Source organism: Mixophyes fleayi, chromosome 5 (assembly GCF_038048845.1).
Source record: "Mixophyes fleayi isolate aMixFle1 chromosome 5, aMixFle1.hap1, whole genome shotgun sequence".
NCBI lineage: Eukaryota > Metazoa > Chordata > Amphibia > Anura > Limnodynastidae > Mixophyes > Mixophyes fleayi.
In genome coordinates this window covers 185,435,229-185,450,072 of record NC_134406.1, presented here as the reverse complement: position 1 = coordinate 185,450,072, position 14,844 = coordinate 185,435,229, and positions in this window count along the sequence as shown.

Below are 14,844 nucleotides of genomic sequence, written 5' to 3'. Positions count from 1 at the left end.
GAAGAGTTTGCAGTAATCTGTAACTGTAGATACACGGAGGCAGCGGATAGGAATCAGCTGCTGGAGTCATGATGAAACACAGGAGAGTTTGCAGTAATCTGTAACTGTAGATATACGGAGGCAGCGGATAGGAATCAGCTGCTGAAGTCACTAGGAACACGAGGAGTAGAAGTGGTCTGGAAACCACAAACGGCAAACAGGAATCAGCATCAGCTGAACACACGAGGAGGCACTGGAACACCTTCAGAGACTCATGAGGAATGAGACTCCAAGATCAGGCAACGTGGTATTGACCACAGGTGCTTAATATAGGGAGTGTTGCCTGATCAGCCAATTAAGTTAAAGGAACAGAACTGAAGGTTAAAAGGGACTGCACATGCGCAGTACCTCATTATAATGGATGGACACGGCTCCTAGCTACCTTAGAAGTAGCACTCACAGTCCGGTGAGTGAAACCTACTCACCTTGTTCCCCGGGGGAAGACCTTGGTCCCTCCCCACCTACGTTCTAAGCTTCTTAAATGAGCCCATGCTTCCCGATTTGCTGGTCATGCAGGTATGGAAGACCAAGGAATTTGTGTCACGCAACTACTGGTTGTCGTCTATACTGTCGGATATACAAGACTTTGTGGCAGCATGTCCCACCTGTTCTCAGAATAAAGTTCCTCGACATGCTCCTTATGGGTTATTACATCCGCTTCCCATTCTGGATCGTCCTTGGAGTCATCTTTCCATGGATTTTATTACCGACCTCCCCGTTTCCAAAGGTTTCTCCATAGTTTGGGTCATCACTGACCGTCTCTCTCTCGAGCTACTCATTTTGTGACCTTGAAGGGCCTACCTTCTGCTCCTGTCTTGGCATGATTTTTTGTAAGAGAGGTCCTCCGTCTTCATGGTTGTCCTGATGTGATTGTTTCCGATCGTGGAACCCAATTTGCGGCAACATTTTGGAGGGCATTTTCTCAAATGTGTGTGATCAAGCTGAACTTCTCCTCTGCATATCATCCCCAATCCAATGGCCTCACCGAAAGAACCAACCAAGAGCTTGAAAAGTTCCTGAGGTGCTATATCTCTGCCAAACATGATGACTGGGTTGATCTGTTATCTTGGGCAGAGTTCGCCCATAATAATCACGCTCATGAGTCCACGGGTATGTCCCCTTTCTTTGCCCTCCAAGGATTCCATCCCAAAATCCCTCCTTTTCATGATCTTCCTCCCTCCGGAGTTGTTGCAGTTGACTCCCTCCTTCAAGATTATTCCTCTAGGTGGGACTCAGTTAAAACGTAGATTGTCCCAAACTTCCGCCACTAGTAAAAAATCATTTGACAAAAGGAGAAGACCTACACCCATTCTCTGCCCCGGCTACAAGGTTTGGTTGTCCACCCGAAACCTCCGTTTGGACCTTTTAAAATTTCAGAAGTCATAAACCCGGTGGCTTTTAGATTGAGTCTTCCTCCCACCTTGAAAATTCCAGATGTGTTTCATGTTTCCCTTCTGAAACCCCTTGTCATTAACAAGTTTTCTTCTACTAGGAGACCTTCCGCTGCCCTCTCCACACAGAATCAAGAATTTAAAATCAAAGAGCTTCTTAACTCCCGCATTTCTAGAGGTTCTTTATAATTCCTCGTTGACTGGAAAGGCTACGGACCTGAAGAGCACTTTTGGATTCCTGCAAGGGACCTTCATGCACCTAGATTTTTAAAGGATTTTCATGCTAATTTTCCTTCTAAACCTTATAGGGCGTTCAGAGGCCACCCCTGAAGGAGGGGGTACTGTTAGGTCTGTCTTTCTAATCACGTTTTGTTAGGTCTGTCTGATCATGTGACCTGAGAATTGGGGAATTCAAACTTCCCCACTATTTAGTCTTTACTCTGACACTCTCATGTGTCAGAGCAACAAGTATACTTAGTGTCTGGCTGCTCCTGATCCCTGTGCTTTCTCTGTGCACTTCTCCCTGTGAATACTGGCTGACTTTCTGTGTACCGATCCTGCTTATCTGATTAACCCTGCATCTGCTGAATCCCTGGCAACACACACTGGCTGATTTTCTATATAGCGACCTGGCTTGTCTATTTAACCCTGCATCTGCTGAATCCCTGGCAAGACGCACTAACTGACCTTCTGTGTACCAAACCAGCTACAGTTCCTGACTCCTCTCGTGTTTGTCTCCTCATGCCTCTCTGCTAGACAGCAAGGTACGTCTGGCTTCCTACTTCTTACGGTTAAGTTGTTTTATATCCAGCTAGACGAGGCCTTTTACTGTGTTCACAGAACCATTCACCATACTACTATCTCTCTACCACACTGGTGGGCTAACCTAGGGGCCGCGACCTGCGGGCCTCCGGCAGCTAAAACCATCCCGCCTTGCGGCGGTTCTTGGAGAAGATCGGGGGGTCTGTTAGACTCCGCACCCTGGGAAGGCCAGTTGCAATACCGGTTGGTAGTTGTCTCCACTGAGTCATAACAGTAGGTCACAGGAATTGCTGTGGTAAGTAGGCGCCAAAGCAGGATCTTGAAGCAGTGATTTCTTATTAGCTGAAGTGTCCTAATAAGGACAGCTACATACGCCAATTTGTGGAACTAGTGATCATTCCAAAAGTTGCAGATATTGACACAACTGTTAGCAGTGGGTAACACTGTCCCTCGAGCCCTAGATGGCTCTGCACAGACTGATAAATCACATTCAATTACAAATTAGGAAGTAATATATCCTTTAACCATGGAGCTAATGCAATTGAAGCTTTAACAAAATTGACTTTACTCTGTTATATCCTAATACTTGTATCCTGAGTCTACATTGTTCAGTCAGATTCCTGTCTCTCTAACAAGACATGACAACAGGTAACAACCTCCTGCTCTTAGCTTTCAAGCTAAGGGATGTGTTTGAAAATCAAATATCAAAAGGTCTAATTAGCATGGGGGGCTTTCTTTAGAAAAGTTGCACAAATCCAATTTCCTCTCCTGGTGTACTATCTCAGCAATAAATACATTTCCTATACAAAGTACAATACAATATAATAAAAATCAGCACATTTGCAATGATATAAATTAGCACACTGTGCTAATAAATTAAATATATTTATGCAATAAGTTATTTATAAGTGATCCAGCCACAACCACCATTCTACATTTTGAAATGCGTCCTTTCATTCATTTTGTGGCAACCATTTGCGGAGCTCTTGTTTGTCCTAGGAATGTTCATACTAACAAAACATACACTCTTCACTGCAACGTTTTTCCTACTTACTATCAAACATGAAACTTGTCCAGTCAAAAGACACATAGGGAGGAATTCAATTGGCCGCGTTAACAGTAACGCGGCCTGCACATTATTACTTTTATTACGGTAATAGTGCACGTAATTACCGTTATTACAGTAGTTCGAACGCTGGGTTTTTGCTCGCAGCTCAGGGAGCTGCGAGCAAAAAGCCGGGTTAAAGCTACCGTAATAACGGAAATAGTTTTAGCATGGCGGTACTTCGGAGGGAAATGAATTCCCCTCATATAATGTTAGCTCTGTTAACAGAAATAAGGAGAGTCCAAGGGGGTGAGCCATTTTGCTATGACTTTCCTGGGTTTTTCCAACAAATTAACAATTGGTATGCATCTTAATGAAGTCAGCAATACATAAAGTAGCTTGTCTGTGGATAACCAGTTGTGCGCTGGTACCTGACTGGGTGGAAGATAATGATGCTTGAGGTGCTGCTGCTGTTAGTGATGCTGATACACCTATCCAGTGGGCTGTGATGAATCTGTAATTATTAGTTTGATAAGTACCGCGTGTCCACAATTTTGTAGTTAAGAGGAGGTCCTGTACAACTGGACTTTTAAGGGACATTTTCTTTACCCTCTCTGTACAAATCAAGAATTGCAGAGGAAAAATAGACTTTGAAATGGAATTTAGTAGTATGGACACATAACCTCAACTAATCTTCAAAATTCTGATGAATTGATGGCAAACATTGGATGCATATCCAAAGCTATAATAACAACCATGGATCTAGTGATGCTGGCTGTCATACTTGAGTCCTATTGCTAAGGAATGTTTCCCTGTCAATTGTTGTGTATAAGTTAGCAAGATCTCTCTTTTGTAGATATTGGTTAGTCTTCAATGTTTTCCTCTGTAATGGAGTTGCAGATTCAGTAGTAGAAACCCTAGTGCCTAGGGGCAAAATTTGCAATTGCTTTGCCCATAACCAAATTTTAAGTGGGCAGTGATGCATATCTACTAACCACATTGGAGGCTCCTGCTATGCTATTCTGAGGATGTGCATGGGCCAGCATATGTGCAGTGGAGTGCTATTTGGGATTTCAGTTCCACAGTGGAACACCATTTTTAACCTTTTGTGTACTTTAGTTCATTCCAGTGTCAATATATGTTTTAAATTGATTATTTTGTTATTCATTATTAATTACATTTATTGTCATTGTCAAAGTTTGTACTTTTTTAATCCACAAAGTACATTTGCTCTTTTGGATGAAGTCACCACTCTCTAGTTATCCCGTGTGTCAGTTCTCCAAGATTTTGCAATGGTTTTTTCACAATATATTTTGAGGCTTCAAAGTTCTCCTCAATAATGTACTAAAAATAAGAGATTATCTTTTTAGAAATTAATAGTTTAGTGCTTCTCTCCTTATCTCCTTCTGAGGATATTATTCCTCTCACATAATTGTCTTAACACTTTTACTATAGACCTTAGACCTCTCATAATTAAAGTCTCTACTTTATTACCACTTGCTTTTGCTGCTAGGGGAGCAGAACGTCATTTGGATCTATGCTGCTGTTTTTATTGCTCCATGTTTGTGAGGCAGTTCAGTGACCTCCTCTGTACCTAAGCACAATATAAATAAAAAAAACAACATAACAACAGAAGACAAACAGTAATTCAGATTTACACAAATATTATTCGCTCCTGGATTTGTTAAGGTTCTGTTGCTTCTTGCTTCTTGGACAAGTGAGATTATTACAATGAAATGGTTTTCGATAACCTGCTGGGAGCTTGATTACTATATGCTTATTTCCAAAGTATGTTTACATTTTTTATTGGTATTCCATATTTCTCTAAAGTATTTCTCATTGGTCCCTGGAGTCAGACTAATTATGATTTGGCTTTCAATTTCAGTAATTAAAAAAAAAAAAGTATAAAACATATATTTATTTCTTCTTTTATTGCCATCCAGAGGTGGCAATAACAGAACAAGTATTGATCCATGTTAAATAGGCTTCTTCGTGCAGAGACAAATCTCACTGCTGGCAGAGTTATCGCAGGTGAGAGCAGTGCTATTGCTTTCGGTAACCCTTTAATGAAAACTGTGATTCCAAAAAATTCCTATTGCCGGCTATAAGGCATTTCACCCTTTGATAAATTGGCACCATATAAACATATTTCTACATTTTATTGCTATACCTTTCTATTTAATCACAGAGTGTAATATATTTTCTACCAATAACATATTTTAGTTCTGTTTCTCTGGGGACCTCATTTTTTTTTAATGACAAGCCATGTTATGCTTCCTAAAAATGTGACTTAGGAAACAAGATCTTGGAGATCTCGCAACTTGGTCACCAGACAGCTATGCTGCTGGTTATTTCAGGGGTTTTTTCAAAATATCACCAGCTGTTGCTAGGTGGCCATCCCAATTTCCTAGAGCAAAGGACATTTGCAGATCATAGTTGTCTGCAAAATCCATTGCTATAAACACCATACGCTGTATGCAGATTTAAGATATAGTCCATATCATTAAAAATCAAATGTTATTTATGAAGAACCCATCTTAAACATGTTGGGCCTGATTCATTAAGGATCTTAAATGAAGAAGCATCTTATTTCAGTCTCCTGGACAAAACCATGTTACAATGCAAGGGGTGCAAACTAGTTTTCTGTTTTGCACATAAGTTAAATACTGTTTTTTCATGTAGCACACAAATACTTGATAGCTTATTTGTACACTGAAATTTAAAGTTGATATTTGTGTGCTACATGAAAAAACAGTCAGTTTTTAACTTATGTGCAAAACAGAAAACTAGTTTGCACCCCTTGCATTGTAACATGGTTTTGTCCAGGAGACTAAAATAAGATACTTCTTAATTTAAGATCCTTAATGAATCAGGCCCGTTGTCACTATATTCATGAACAATTTATTTAAAAAAATATCATCTGTAATGTCAAGATACTGTAATAAAGTGTCCATAATGCACTTCTTGTGTGGAAAAATTTAGCATCTAGATTGATCTGATTGTTATTCTGAATGTCATCTCAAAGTACAGAAAAACTCACCATGTGCTGATGCATTGTCACATTAGTATATTGCAAGGACTGCTAGCATTGTAAATGACACCTGCAGGTCAAACACATCCTCATCTTAAATTCTTTACAGTGACATACATCCTTAACTGTATCTGTGACCTTTGCAAAATAACAGCCTGTACACTGAACCTATTTATTAAAGTCCTTGATTGTATTCCCTATCAACCTTGAACTTTTCTTGTTTTTTTTACCCAATTGTTCCATAAAAGCTTTGCATTTAATGTACTGCGTTCTTCTTCTGAAAGTATGTTGTTTCTATTGCATATTGTATGGGTTTTTATTGTTCCATTTACATCTGAGATAGCAGCACATATTTGTGATTATGTTCCTTAGTTTAAGTTTCAGAAAATGCTGTCTGCTTCAAATTATTATTTTTTTTGCCATAGATAAAACATACAAAAAAAAAAATATAGTGCCAAAATAAGCTTTCAAAATATTTATTTTACAGATTCACTACTGGAAATGATTTGGTTCATTTAGAGTTTAAATTGTCCAACAAGGAATTTGGGAATTTGCAGAAAGTTCAAACAAAATTCAGACTGATTATTTTGCAGGACAAAGACATAGACTACAATTAAATACAATTATTTGCCACAGGTGAGAATTTCAATGAGTGGATAGGCACCCATTTCAAATGGAAGTAGACTGGGATTCCTTCTGGACAGCTCATCAAGTCCTGGGGCTAGACTTACTAAACGGCGGGTTTGAAAAAGTGGAGATGTTGCCTATAGCAAACAATCAGATTCTAGGTTTCATTTTGTAGAAAGTACTAAACAAATGAAAGCTAGAATCTAATTGGTTGCTATAGGCAACATCTCCACTTTTTCAAACCCGCAGTTTAGTAAATATGCCCCCTGGACTCATGACTAGATGGTAAACAGATTGTTGTGTCCATGGGAGACTAGCCTCGGGTGAATGGAATATGATTTACAGTAGAAAAGGGATGATCTTTGTCCAATAAGATCCAAATCATCTCTCCCACAGTATCTCTAGTGTTAGAAAATTTATTTATATGCTCTCACATAGACTTGAATGGTAATAACAATTGCCTGTAATAACCTGCTTTAACATTTCAAAATGTTTTAAGACATAAAGTGTTAAAGACTAGAATTGAATAAATAAAATATATGTAAAAAAAGATTATTAAGAAAAAAATCAGACACATGTACTGTTCACATTACATATTCAATGTAATATACAGTAGCTCAAAGCATAAGCTAAACATCCAATGAAAGACATGTATTTGGCATCCCTGTAAATATAAGTGTTGAAGGGGTATATTTAAAGGGTTCAGATAATTAACTCCGTAATGTAAAAATCATGAAAAAATTAACTTAAAAACATATTTATAAAAACAAAAAGACGTAATTAGCAGTTCAGTTCTTTAGGCTCGTATAATCGCGATAAGTCTTCGGAATATCACTTTTATTGAAGACTGTTACGTTCTCATCCTCAATTAATATTGGCACAATTCTTAAAACGTGCTCCTCTCTATCAATGAAGCTTACCCTGTTTGTTCACCCAGTATAATATAAAATCTGCAGAAAAAAAACAAAAGGACAAGAGATGCCTCTTAGTGCAATATTTACAACTTGCAGCCTTCTTCAAAAAAAATAAAAATCATATCCCACATATACGATCATAAACAGCTCTTCTGTAGATTATGGTGATCCACTATTACTCATACAGATCTCACCTCCATGTATTTCAGCACATTAACAAACAATAAAACAAAGGCGAAAAAACAATAGGATAATACTGTTTTCCTCCAGACAAACACCCGTGTATAAACCACACTTATAAAGTGTCTTTATACCAAAAACTTAGGTTTCTGAAGCATGAATTCAAATAATCATAGACACATATAATTGTGCTACTTACAGACTTTCAGATAGTATATTAGATATTTGTAGTTTTCTTTGCTTTGGTATGAGGTTTCCTAACTCTGTACTGGATTCTACAAAAAGATATGTTCAAATTAGATTATAAACAGTGCCATCATAGCATGTGCACAAATGTTCTACATTTTTCCAACATGCTGCACCTGTATTATCTTTATGCTATCAGCATCCAAGACAGCATTTAGCCTCATATTGTGCATAACTAATCAGAAGCATCTGTCTAGCATATTTAAAGAATTGCAAAAAATTCTGAGGTTATTTTCCCCAATGCAACAGGTTTCACTACTCAACTGTCTTCTCATAACACAAGGACTAGGTATTCCTGAGGAGGAATTTAAGGCATACCTGCTAACTCTCCTGGAACATCCAGGAGACTCCCGAAATCCAGGTAGGTCCCCAGACTCCCGGGAGAGCTGACAATTCTCCCGCATCTGCCCACTTCCCAGTGAAATGGGCAGATTTCAAACCTCCATGATGCGATTCTCCGAGAATTGCATAATTTTGGCCCGCCACCCCCCCCCCCCCCACGTGGTAAAATGACGCATTTACATCATTATGTCACAGGGGCCGAGGCCAAGATTATGCAATCCGCTGAGCCCCGCCCCACACGCCCACCTCCACACCAGATTCCCGGAGACCAATCTTCAAAGGTTGGCAACTGTGATTTAAGGTAATTGCAGTTTCTCCCAAAATAATAAAACTGTTTGTGGTAATGGTTAATGTATTTATTGTACTCTTAGAGTGATGCATTAGTCTGTAGATTCAGCACAATTACAGTAATCATTTACGTTTTACATCTTGACATTTTTACTTAGCTCAGTAATCTTTTTCTATTGTCCTTATTTATTGATTTTTGTTTAAAATCTATTTGTGAATTAGTCTTATATGTTGTGGTATACTTCTCTTAACATGTCAATTCGAGATTCACTTGCCACAGTCTTCTACTGCCCCACCATAGAGAGAGGTTAAAATATAATAAGGTCATTAGTTCATTTGAATTGCTGTCTGCATGACTTTGAATAGATTCAATTAAGCAGATGTTCTGTCAATTTCCATTGAGTCACTTAGGGTACCATAAATTCTGCATTTGCACAATGTCTTTCATGGTGTCTCAGAGCTGCACAATACCTCAATGTCATGTATCAGTGAACTTGGCATTTACTTAAAAGAATTTTAATATATGGAGTTCAGAATAAAACAGTCACTTTTTCCCCAGTAGTTCTCTGCAGCCCAATTTTAAATTATTTAAAATGTATTAAGCTACTTCCACGAAATAATCCTGCTTTGGTGCATTCTTTCATCCTGTTCATTATTTTAAATAACAAATGAAAATTGATTTCTTTTTATTGCTTAGTCTTATCAATGACACTTACTTCATAGACTCTTATTGACTAATATATTGTTAAAGTAATGGTCCATTAATTGATCTGAAAATAATTTCTGCATTCTCATCAATTTTGAGGGTCTCATGTTAAAAGCACCTCAGGAATATGATCATTGATAGTATTGGTTGGCAAAATTAGCATTTTCATTTAGACTGCATACAATGGGAGTCTCTTAGTATAAAAAAACATTAAGCTGATGTAAAATGTTGTTTTTCCTATTTATATCAAAGGAGTATTGAAAAATAAATTTTAATCCCAAACATAGCCAAGCATTAGGGTGACATAAACTAGATTAGCTCTACTTCATGAAGGTGTTGGGGACCATTTCTGTGAACTCTATAAAAAAAAAACCTCAATAGGTAAATAAAAACTTTTCTGGGTCCCTATTGCGCTCTTACACACATAAGGTAGATAAATATGTACATGAGATACATCACAATCCTTGTACATAGATACAGTTTTTTCCACAACACTTGCAGTACCACTTGTCACAGTCACATGAAGCATGCAAAAATATGGCAAGGTGTGAAAATGCAATGTACACTGTCATGTTAATATTCTATAGTTATTTCTATAGGACTGCTAGATTTTTTGATTTCACTGTAGGTTTTTCCTTGAAGTGTTTTTATTGAGGAAATGGTGCTGTACCAGTTAATTTTTTCTTGTATTACATTGCAAAGAATGTATAACATCTGCAGCCAGTCAACAGAGCAGGGGTGAATCCTACATATGTGTATCACAGATGAGGAACTACTTGAAGACAGTAAGAGACACATTGAGTACCTGTCTTATTCATAGGCTGGCTGGAGCGAGCTTCCTGCAGCTTCTGTCAAATTGTTCACCTGTAAGTGTCAGTTTATCAGTTATGAGCTCATCAGCTGGAGAGAATTAAATACACTGCATGGTTTGCGTGTACAATAAGCTCTTCTTTATTAGTTACAAGTCCATATCTATATAGCAAAAAATCACGTATTACAGAAAACTACGCCCCAAAAGGTTTTAACCACTCATGCTCCCTTTACACAGATGTTGCGGCATTATCATATTTTCACACAGGAATACTCCCCAGGGGGGAGTCGTTTATCTCCTGTTCTACTATATTCAAGGTCATGAGCACAGTCTCCTGCAAACAATAAATAACTCCTACAAACTAGCTGTATCTAATCTGTCTTTAAACTATAAGAGAACAAAATGGCTATAAGGCAACAAGATGGCGTCAGCTAAGCAAAATCACATTTCTCACTCCCAATGAGCCAGCCAACCAGAGTGTCTTAGTGTCTGACAGGAGCCACAGAGGGTTCATACCACTGTAGTGAGCAGTGTGAGCACTTATGACAGGGAACAATATCATGAGTGGAACTGGGAGGGGAGTGGGCGCATGCACATAGTCAATGTACAGTAAGGGCATGCCGAACTCGAGCTCGTGCAAGCCGATTCAAGCTTTGGGCATCTCTAAGGTACATGTTTTTCTGTTGTATCACTTGCACCAGCTACAGGGCAGGTGTAAGTGTCGATTACTAGTCATGACAGATGTGTATGCATACTAGAACATGTGTTTGCAATTAGGATCAATTGTAAAAATGCATTTTACATACAGTAGACATTAATAACGTCACAATACATGTATTTCATAGCGGGGGTGGTTCAAAGACAATTTATTTTTTTAAAGGATTTTCCTTAATGACTATATTATTAATAGGTGACAATAATTCTATGCTTTTATTTATTTTTTCTGTGCGTACTGCTGGGACTTTATATTCAATAAATGTACTGGACATATCCTGCAGTGCATTGTGTCTGTTAGAACAGAGTATACATAGACCTGTTTTCAACAAGAGACGTTTCTTCAGATCAGCTTGTAGTTGAATACAGACGTGTGGAGGACAGATTTATGTGCATTTTTTTAAAAAAAACAAAACCGCAATTTACAATATTTTGCTTGTTTTAATGAATCAGATCCAGTGTGTATATTTACAGCTTGCACCCAACTTGATTTGGATCATAGCACATCAGATTAGATTGAAAGTTTACTTCAATGCGTTTCACCAGATTTGATATGAACCTCAGTGCATCAGACTTAAATCAATGAAAAGCCAACCATTGAAATTGTCAGGCAACTTAAAGCGTGCCAAATTCTTGCCAAAACTAGCGTACAATTCTTACTGTATTCTGTGCATCACTAAATGATAAGCTTAGGGATGATTGAGTCGGTTTATTTATAAGGTATCCATCCACCCATATCAGTTCCTGGGAAGTGATTTGGTAAATTGTTGCTCTCTACGCAGATTGTTGTTCTCCTCTATAGGAATGATATTGTTTGGCTATATTTATACATTTGGGGGTAAATGTATCATACTCCGATTTGTACAAGTCGACGGAAATCGGCGAGTTGACAGCTAAAATTTAAAGCGGCGCTGCCTTGTAAAGGGAAACTTCCCTTTACAAGGCTGCGCTGCTTTAAATTTTAGCTGTCAACTCGCCGATTTCCGCCGACTTGTACAAATCGGAGTATGATACATTTACCCCCTGATGTGCATTAACTTAATGTATTGTATGTTGGGGACTTTATAAAGTGCTGTTCTCTATAATTACATTTTTATAAAGCGTAAACAATTTTTAAAGCGCAGTACAATTACAAAGAAGTACACAGACATTGCAACCTATGAACAGCCCAATACAGTTCCTCGTGCACAGTGAGACACCTGTCTTTTCTCTCAGGTTCAGTAATGTTGGAGGACCATACACGATAGAAGACAGATTTAAGGTAAGTGTAAACTTGCCATTCCGTTGAACAGTTTTACAATTGTAGCTTATAGTCACTAGCAATGCTAAATGAAAGGAGTGCTCCTGATATTTGTTTGACTTGTTTTCACCCACATAATGCGGTGTGAATTGAGTCTTTTTTAGAATAAGTCCATCAACATGAATTGGGGGAAAATTGAATAGTTAGTAACCTATTGTTCCCAGGCTTTTAAGTACTATACTGTAGTTGGTGCACAATGTGACAACTTTTTTTCGTTTTACTCCTTGCACGTGGCTGTTGAGTGAATCCTGTCTAGAAATCCACACCAGACTACAGGACCTCCGATATTGCCAAGAAACTTAAAACTTGTCACATTGTTGCCTTCAAATTAACCCTTACTGCTCAGCAGCCCCGGCGAAAGGGATCTATAGATAAATGCACCAAATTTATACTCAGATCCACCTAGTTTCTTCTATAAACCAATACAGTCTTTTGCACCCTTATAGACACTGCCAAAGCAATGCTTTTCCTCATGAAACTAGAATCATTTACACAAGAGCGGCTTGTGATCCCACAAAACAGCTTTTGCCCTGTGAGACTTTCACAAATGACCCTTTAAGACTCCTCTGTTTCTGCACATGACAAATCACATGTCATTATATTTGCTTTCCTTCACCCTTGTTTTTTATGACATAACGCACTTTATTATGGTGCCATCATTGAATACATCTCTTTTTAATTGGTTTTGCATTATTGTCCTATTGTTCAATTTTAACCTCTCCTACAAACAATAGTATTTAACACAGTGGTCAAAGTGTTAATTTAGAAGTGGCGATATGAAAAAAAAGTGAATGGAATTTGAAAGTGTTACATTAAAAGCAGTAGTATAAGTGGTGGTATGGCATACCACTGTATAGCAGCCTACTTTAACCACTGATTTAACATCCACTACTATCATTGCAAGTCTTACAACTATGAGGAAAGCCATGTCATCCCTAGCTATGTGAACCAGGGTAGATTCTGAGGGCTACATTACCATTGCTTATGAATTATGCACTATATTAGTGAAATGTATACATTAAAGATAAACAGTCACTCCTGAGACAGGTCTTCTTTTGTTAACTACAAGCAATTGAAAGTCTAAAGGAAAAAAATCCCCTCACTTCATGTGGAGAGGCTCCAGTGGGCTGGATATTTTCCATGCTAATGGGAACATTTGGCATGCTAACAGGTCCAGCTATTATGATAAATACCACTATAACCCCTCCTTCTATCAGAGTTGCCTGAAGTGAGGATTGCGTTTGCTTTATGCTTTAAATAACTTGCACTTAACAAAACCATTTGTTTTAATAATCGGAAAAATATGATGAGCAAATTATCACAAAACATTTAGGTGTATTCCAAGGACCTAGCACTCACCTACAGGGTTTGAGAGTCTACAGTTGCTCCATTATCTTCTGTGTCCTGTCTCTCTGCCATTGCTAATATCCCTTCTACATTGCCTTTTGAAGGCAGGAGCCACTGGCGATCCTTCCAAGCCATTGATATATATTTCTAGAACTGGTCAGCTGCCTGTGTGAGTAACCTACCTAATCCTGCTCTGCACCACACCCATAGCTATTTGCCACAACCTGTTAGAGGCAGAGGTACAGCCTAGCATTGCCCTATACTGCTCAGACTACTGTTCCCCTCACTCTTTATACCCTGACCCTTTTCTCATTGCACTTGTGTATGCCCATTCAAGGGACAGCATTGATTGGCGTGTGGTAAATCTTCAGTTGCTCAGTTATTCAGTGTATTAACCACCACATTATCTTCTTCAATGTCTACTACTGTTGGGATTATAACTACCTTTACCATTGCCTTCTTCGCATTGTAAGTTGTCTTTTTCAATAATGTTATTCTACAGAGTTCCTACCATTTCCATTATTGATATTAAGGATGTAAAATTACCTCTTACTACCTCATCCTTTACAAATCTATGTCCCTTTTATGGTCCAGAATGTACACTTACTCATGATAGTTTCTCTGTTTCGTCTCCAGTATTCAATCTCTAGTAACAGAGTGTGTGTCCATATGTAAATTAAAAGAAGTACCCTGTTTACTATCAAACTAGCCAATAGTTTGAGCGAAGAGAGATATTGGTATAGTGCCTTATTCATCATATTTAGAGGTAAGTATATTACCCTGCATAATAGTCTTAACTATGATTCTGTATATTCATTATGGCTGTTTGTCCATGTATTATATTGAATATTGTCTGTCTGTTGCATTCAGATATTGTCATATTATATTGTCATTCTACACTTCCCGCTAGGTAACATGTTACAGGTCGATAGATTATAAGGCCTTATAATAAACAAGCAAATTCGCAAATTTTTTGTAAAAATCGAGAGTGTGTGAATATCTTTTAAAGAGCGGGGCTGGGGATTCTTGAGTTTGCCCTGGTGAGACCTACAGCCTGAACACAGATTGTGTGTTAGTGTGTGTGTGCGTGTGTGTGTGTGT